We start from the raw sequence: 7582 nt of genomic DNA, 5'->3' as shown, positions 1-7582 counted from the left end.
TGAATTAGAAGTAAAAGAATCAAATTAATCAAAGGGGTTAAATTAACAAAGATTAAAACTTTAAACTTAAATGTCAAAGATTAAAACTTTAGGGTTAAAAAGGATAGAAATATTAAAAATTTTTTTAACTTAAATTGTCAAAGATTAAAATTGTAGGGTAAATTGTCAAAGATTAAAACTTTAGGGTTAAAAAGTAAACAAAGATTAGAAGTTTAAACTTAAATTGTCAAACTTTAAAACTTTAAGGTTAAAAAGGAAAATTTCTATTTTTTTTTGAAAGACTCCCAAAGCTAATTGTACAAGTATGATATGCACCAATAAGTTGCTTATTAATAAGGTTATAATTACAACCTTGCCATTTGTTACATCAGAAATTACAATGGTAATGCTACAATGACAAGGTCGACCGCCACCAAGTTGCAAACGGTAACACACAGAGGAGCTCCGGTGGCCGTAAACCAGTTTCCATATGCATCATCAACTGTCGATTTATCAAGAAACAAAGGTTAAATCGAAAAGAGGTGACCGAATATCATGTTGGAACCCTAGATCTATCACTGCATGTTACCGGAACCGTCCTTATGGCCGGTGACTGGAATGCAACCAGATCTGAAGACGGGTTGGAAGACTGATTTTAGGTCTCCGACCCCGTACGGAATTGTCGACCCTCTTTCTGTCTCCTGGTCTCAAATGGGTTATATGAAATTGCAATTTGCAATGAAAGAAAATGAATTGTAAAAGAAATGTTGCCTTTTCTTCTGTCGCAACCATCGCCGCTGGAGGTCATGACTTACGACTACTATGGCCTAAGAGGATTGATTTGAAAAGAATAGTAAAACTGTAGAAAAAGTAAATAGAATTTTGGAGACAAAAGAATTATTTTCTGGTGAATGTGTTTATAGAAAAGAATGAAGATGTTAAACAGAGAGAGAGAGAGACTAGAGAGGAGAGAAAGTGGCTGACAAAAGCAAGTGCCACGTGAATACTCAGCTACAATAACCCTCTTGAAGTTTTATCAGTTTTTCTTTTTACCTTATCTATTTTTCTTTTCCATAATAGTTTCTATTTTAATACAATTCTTGAAGCCGGTTAAATTTCTATTTAATACATTTCTTGATGATTTAACTATACTTAACATATGAATTGGCATGTAAGTAAAAAGGGTAAAATTCTTAGTAAGAACATAATAGGGTAAAGCTTTATGTCAAAAAAGTCTAAGATAAACATAAAAGTTATATTGCAGTTTAAAAATAAAAACAAGAAAATTGACCAACTTTAAAGACGAATCAACAATTTTTTAAACAAAAAAAGTGTTAACATGTATCTTATATTCCAAGAGGCTATCATATGTTCTTAAATGACTTAAATTGTCTTAATATATTTTTTTAACACATTATGATAAAAATTTCAAACAATACTACAGCTTTCTTCGTATGAAACTTTTATGTTTCGGTTCAAATCAAATCCATACTAAATTACTAACCTAACCTAGGTACCGGTATCGATATTATCGGAATTAGCACCGATATTACTTTTATGGTTTCACTCGGTGTAAAAACATGTCGGTATTGTATTGGGCATATCACGGCTATGTAATTTAGGTTTTCTCATTTTGTTGCTACATCGAATGTTGGTACTATACCGGTACCGTAACGAACTAAACCAAACTGATACAAACTAAGATCTCACCGCGAAGCGCGGATGAATCCAACTAGTTTTAGTACACATGTCAAAAGCATAATGAATGTGAATGGAATTTTTGACATGTTGCAACTCTTCTAGGAAAGTAATTTTTGAAAATACACGTGGATACATGACTCATAGAAATGGATATGGTAGACAAGAAGATACATAGCCGCTTTTTTATTATTATTATTATTATTATTATTATTATTTTTTTTTTAAATCAGAACTTTATTACTTCTCAATAGAACCGACCCCCGGTAAGCCGCTGAGTATCCATAATATACCAACACAAGGAAAAAAAGACATAGGTAAACTTTACAAATACAAATTAAAATATCGGCACGCATTTCAAAAAAGTGACTTAGACTTGAAAAGAATTTTTCTTCATCTCTTCTACAGTGGTTTGTATCCCACCCGATTTTCCTTTGAAGATAAAACAAAAGAAAGCTAACAATCTAAAGTTGAATTTTACATATGAGTTACGTGAGATGGTTGTTAATTAATGTATTTGACTTTTTGGGCCGATCCAACCGAGGCCGGTTGAATGAATGGTGGGATTGTTATTTTTATATTTCTTTTGCTCACATCATTATGAAGGCCCACAGCCCAATCATCCTATGATGGCCACACAGCACACAGCCTTATCATTGAATTGTTTTCGTTGATTGAAATAATATATCATCAAAATTCTTAATTACCGTTCTATCCATTACATATCTTAAACAACTGTTTGGTCATAAACAGATCTGTGGCGTTAAATCAAACATCTGTTTAAGGTCAATATCTGTTTGATTATTGGTCAACATTAGTTTTAATTTTGGTTAACATCTCATTTAATATTCAACAGAAGTTTGAATAACTTAATATCTGTTTAAATTATTGTTTAGTTTTCTTGAATTCTATGTAATTTTGTAAACTAGTACAAAAACAAACATTTTTAAAAAATCCCAAGTGACCCTATCATTAAAGTAATTTTGTAAAGTAGTTTGATCTCAATATAATGGAATTGCTGTTGAACAGGGCCGGCTCTGAGAATTCGTGTACCCTGTTCGAGCTCAAAAGAATGTGCCCTTAGTCCTTAATGAAATTAGGTATTGTGCCCACTAAAGGTCTAAATCTAATGCCAAAGGGGTTAATAACTAATATAAACCATAAAAATAGTTTTGTAAGGGGGTCTATATATGTTGGTGTTTGTATGTGTGTACCCTATTAAAAAAATATTTTACATATACATATCGGGTTTTTTCGTAAAAAAACGTGCCCCTCAAAATATCGGTCCCTGGCCGGTGATCCTCCCCGCCCACCCCCAGGGCCGCCCATGCTGTTGAATAAAGCTATTAATAATTAATTTATATCAATTTTGTAAGTCTGCAGTAATTATTTTTTTACTCTCTGTCAATATATGTTATGCATGATTTTCTAAGAAACGACCCGTGTTTGCACACGAGTCTTACCGCTAGCATTTTATTATATACTTATATAGTACACATGTCAAAAGCATAATGAAAGTGGAAGGAATTTTTGACATGTTGCAACTCTTCTGGGAAAGTAATTTTGAAAATACACGTGGATACATGACTGTTAGAAATGGATATTGTAGACAAGAAGATACATAGCCACTTTATTTATTTATATTTATTTATTTTTTTTTTGAATAACATCCAGAACTTTATTACTTCTCAATAGAACCGACCCCCGGTAAGCCGCTGAGTATCCATAAGGCTAGACGGTATGGATCCGTCCTCCACCCCGGCGCCGCCACATCACCACCGTCGTCCCACGCCGCCGCCCCTCCGTCCCCCTCCGTCCCGTCCTCACCGTCGGAGTTTAGCCGTTTGCGACGGACCAAAGCATGTGGGCCCCCCTTGGTGACGCCCGTCCTCCCACGCCGCCCCCTCGGTCTTGCTCCGGCGACGTCCTCTTCTCCGGCACCATACCGAAGAGCCTAATATACCAACACTAGGTTATATACCCGTGAGCTTCACGGGTTATGGGTTGTGTTAAAAAAAATATATTTACAAAAGAAATTTTAAGCGTCATTTTTTTCCACTTGACTCATTATATTTTAAATGACTTTCGACCCGTTTCATTTTAAGCGTCGTTTTTTTCCACTTGACTCGTTAAGAAAGAATACAGCACAAAATGATTAATTCTTAAGATATGTAAAGATTGCCACTCTGAATTCTAAAATGACCCAAATCAATTTTGTTAATATGTACAGATTACTTGTATCTTATGCATGAGCTACTTATACATGAGTAATACTTGAGGCTTAGGTTTCTTTTGATTTTACATAAACCTTTTTTGGTTTTACATAAAGTTTTTTTTTAGTTTAATATTTTAATCTCGTCAGTGTGTAAAAATTTAAAAAGTTAAAATACGATAAGTAGAGAAACCATTAGTTTTATAAATACAAACGTCTCACATACGTGAAATACTCTATCCTCACATATAAGCTTTCTGAAACCGCTCACACCTTTTAAAGCATAGGACAGTCAATAAGTTAGGCCATCAAGTTTAAAAAAAAATAACATATGGTGTGTATATGTACACTTTTTTAAGGTAGAATATAAACACAAGAATATAGATGCATTATCCCATATGAGAACTCTCTTGTGCCTCCACCTCCATCCCATACAACCTATCTTCTTTGTCCTTTATTTACTGTTGGATTAACATATTTGTAAGCCGATGAGTCATTTTCCAATGTGGCCATGCGCTTCCATTGCCATTCCCAAACCGCTTTACCATTTAAACACATAGTTAACCCATTTGACCACATCCTACAAACACACATACACGTGGCAACAATGTAAAAGTAAATATTCATAATTAAAAGATTAAAAAAACATCATTTACTTAAGGAAAATTAAAGTATAAAAAGGCGGGTATAGGTGAGCCGGACAACACACTTGCTTCAGCAGCATCAATCAGCTTGACCCATTGCAACAGTTGCACATGACCATTAAACAAAGACCTATTAGAAGGAAAAAAAAACCAATTAACCAACATTCACCAAGAAAAAAAGAATTGTAACGTCACCCTATGGTTCTTACTTGCTGTTGAAGGTCTCTTCTACTCTTGCGGTTATCATTTCTGCAAGTTATTCTTCTCAATAAACTCAAAGATATCTGGTTTCATAAGCTGAAAAAAAGGAGTTAATGAGTAATCATAAAGAAAGACCTTCACAAAACCATATTCTGTATGATGCAACTGTTTCGAGGCAAACGTTTCGACGCAAACCATTTCGACGCGAACCATTTCGACCAGTACCGTTTCGAATCGAACCGTTTCGACCCGTACCGTTTCGAATCGAACCGTTTCGACCCGTACCGTTTCGAATCGAATCGTTTCGTTTCGATGTGAACCGTTTCGGCGTGAACCTCCATCACCATTAAACTCCGAACACTGACACTGGTGTACCATTATCATCACCTTCTTGGTTGTCATTTGAGTGATAAACGAAGAAGAAGAAGAGAATTTGATGGTTATTTGAAAACCCACAACTTGCATTCTCCATGTATCCATGTGCTTGACACACAACTTTGTGGAAGTGATTTGACCATTTTTTTATCATTGCATTTTCTTAACAATAAGTTGTGATGCTGAGTTGAAGAGGTTGATATTTTAGGTTAAAATATTGTTTGAAAAGGTAATTGAAATCATTTTTTTTTTTTGAAATGACCCCAAATCGATATTGCTGTAGTTTTAATGTTGCATTTAGTATTGTGGAATCAAGTACAGCTAGTGGTGATTTCTTTCTACTTAATGATTCATTATCGAGCAAGTTTTGAATGTTCTAGGCTATGTGATTGTTCAAAAAAAAAATCTGACCCGACCTAACCCGAACCCGTTTTGACCCGAACCGTTCCGACCCGAACCAAAACAACCTTTTTCTAATTGACCTGTTTTGACCCGAACCCGTTTTGACCCATGACCCAACCCGACCTGTTTGCCAAGTCTAGAAAAAAGTGTTCGTTGGAAATACAACCCGTCGTGGTTTTGACAAAAATAAGAAAATGAGTCGTCTCAACCAGAACCGGTATATAAGTGAGGTCTTACATCAGCATAAAAAGAAATTACCTTCCTTGGAGCTTCCCCCCAAATCAATGACTTCCCATTTGTTCTACGGAATTCTTGCCGTTGTCGGTCACAGTCATAATTGATGTATATGCACAGAATGCCTGCTATTAGGATGGATATTGCTAGCTATACCCAATAATCCCAGTTTCTAGTTTCTACACCTTTATTTGTATAAAAAAATACTTTTTTTTAATTTCATTTATAAAAAAAATCACCTGCGGTCCGAGACTAACAGGATGGTTGACAAGGTACATACATGCCAGGGGAAGTATATATAGAAGGAACCCAAACCAAACATCCCCAACAGATATAAAATCCAGCTGCCAATGTAATCAATATATATTGTAAGAATATGATGAAAAAACATGACAGCAAAATACATACGTACTAACATACATACCTCGATCATGTGCAATATCCATTGTGTTCCAGCACCCAGCTTCCCACCAAAAGAATTTTGTAACGTAAACCAACATCAACACGGTATTTACAAGCATGGAGTCTGCTACTTTGCCGTTTGTTTCATACTGGATTACACATTGCTACCTTATCAACCCGTTTCAGAAATTTACGCATGTAATATCCAAGAAACCGATGTTAATGTTTTTGGGCTGCTTACCTGCTTTATGCAATAGGTGACAGCAAGAACAGCCCATGACATCATCCCAAATCTGCAGACTTGATTCACTATAAACTACACGATGCCCGATTTGGTGAGTTATGAAACCCTAGATCTCAAAATCGTAATTATTGTTCCAAAACTCATGGATATTGAAACCGTAGACCTCAAAAATCGTAATTATTGTTCCAAAACTCATGGATACTCAGATTCAAAAACACAAACCTGATGGTTGTTGGATCGGAAGAACGAAGGAAGACATAGTGATTCCAGCCGTGCTACGGCGGATTCCAGCCGCTGTATCAACTTCTCGTTCATCGGTTTCTCTCTCTAGAAGTTGAGCACATAAAGCAGATCTTGAATGACTGGTTTTGAGAATTTGAGTCGTGGTGTGTAGTGGTCTTTTTGTGAGTTGAAATTTAAAATGAGATTTGGGGTTTGGTTTTGCCGCCCATGAAAAGCTGAATCTGTTAACCGATAATTGTGCCATACAATTTCGGTTCTATATTTTGTAATTAATTGTATTGATTGTAATTGATCATTTCCGTATTTATCTGTTTCCTTTGTAACTATATATGTACAGTTCATGTTAATGAAATTCCCAAGGGATTACAGTTTCTTACATGGTATCACCCTTCTAGGGTTCCTGATTTCGATCACCCTACTGCCGTCCTCCTCTGATTTCGATCAGCCTTCACTTTCTTCGGCCCCATGCCAGACACCGAAACCTCTGCAGACAAGGAAATCCTTGCTGCCACCACCGATAACACCCACAAACCCCTTCATCCGGTATACACCGTTAGCAACATCCAGAATAAAGTTCGTATCCTCGATGGTACCAAGGTTTCTTATGCATCATGGGTTAAGCTCTTTATGCTTCACGCAAAAGGCTACCAAGTGCTTTCTCACATTGACGGTTCGCCGTCCCCCGCTAAAGACTCTCCCGAATACGCGACATGGGAGAACATCGATTCCATTGTGTTGCAATGGATTTATAGCACCCTTTCCGATGATCTGCTTGTTCGGGTTCTCGCCGATCAGTCCACTGCTGCTGAAGCCTGGCAACGGGTCAAACGACTCTTTGTGAATAACAAAGGACCCCGTTCTCAGGCTATCCAACATGAGCTTGCCAATCTCACCCTCGCTTCCATGTCTAGCCTGGACGCGTATTGTCAGAAAATACGCGATCTCACC

At 36.4% G+C, this 7582-nt stretch overlaps 1 long non-coding RNA gene across 2 annotated transcripts; it reads right to left on the bottom strand.

Moving 5' to 3' along the window:
• Positions 1-4073: 4073 nt before the first annotated feature.
• LOC118492557 lies at positions 4074-6908 on the bottom strand. 2 transcript variants are annotated; one of them, XR_004894477.1, is made up of 8 exons: positions 6614-6861; positions 6389-6463; positions 6170-6296; positions 5985-6089; positions 5770-5895; positions 4743-4830; positions 4599-4663; positions 4074-4469 (listed from the first exon to the last, which is right to left on the bottom strand). It is a non-coding gene; the product is annotated as an uncharacterized LOC118492557 (long non-coding RNA). The 2 variants fall into 2 exon arrangements; XR_004894476.1 differs by having other exon boundaries at positions 4743-5895; positions 6614-6908.
• Between the last annotated feature and the right edge of the window lie 674 nt (positions 6909-7582).

Source organism: Helianthus annuus, chromosome 5, assembly GCF_002127325.2.
Source record: "Helianthus annuus cultivar XRQ/B chromosome 5, HanXRQr2.0-SUNRISE, whole genome shotgun sequence".
NCBI classification, from domain to species: domain Eukaryota; kingdom Viridiplantae; phylum Streptophyta; class Magnoliopsida; order Asterales; family Asteraceae; genus Helianthus; species Helianthus annuus.
The sequence above is the reverse complement of the archived record's forward strand: the minus strand, read 5'-3'. Positions and strand labels throughout refer to the sequence as shown.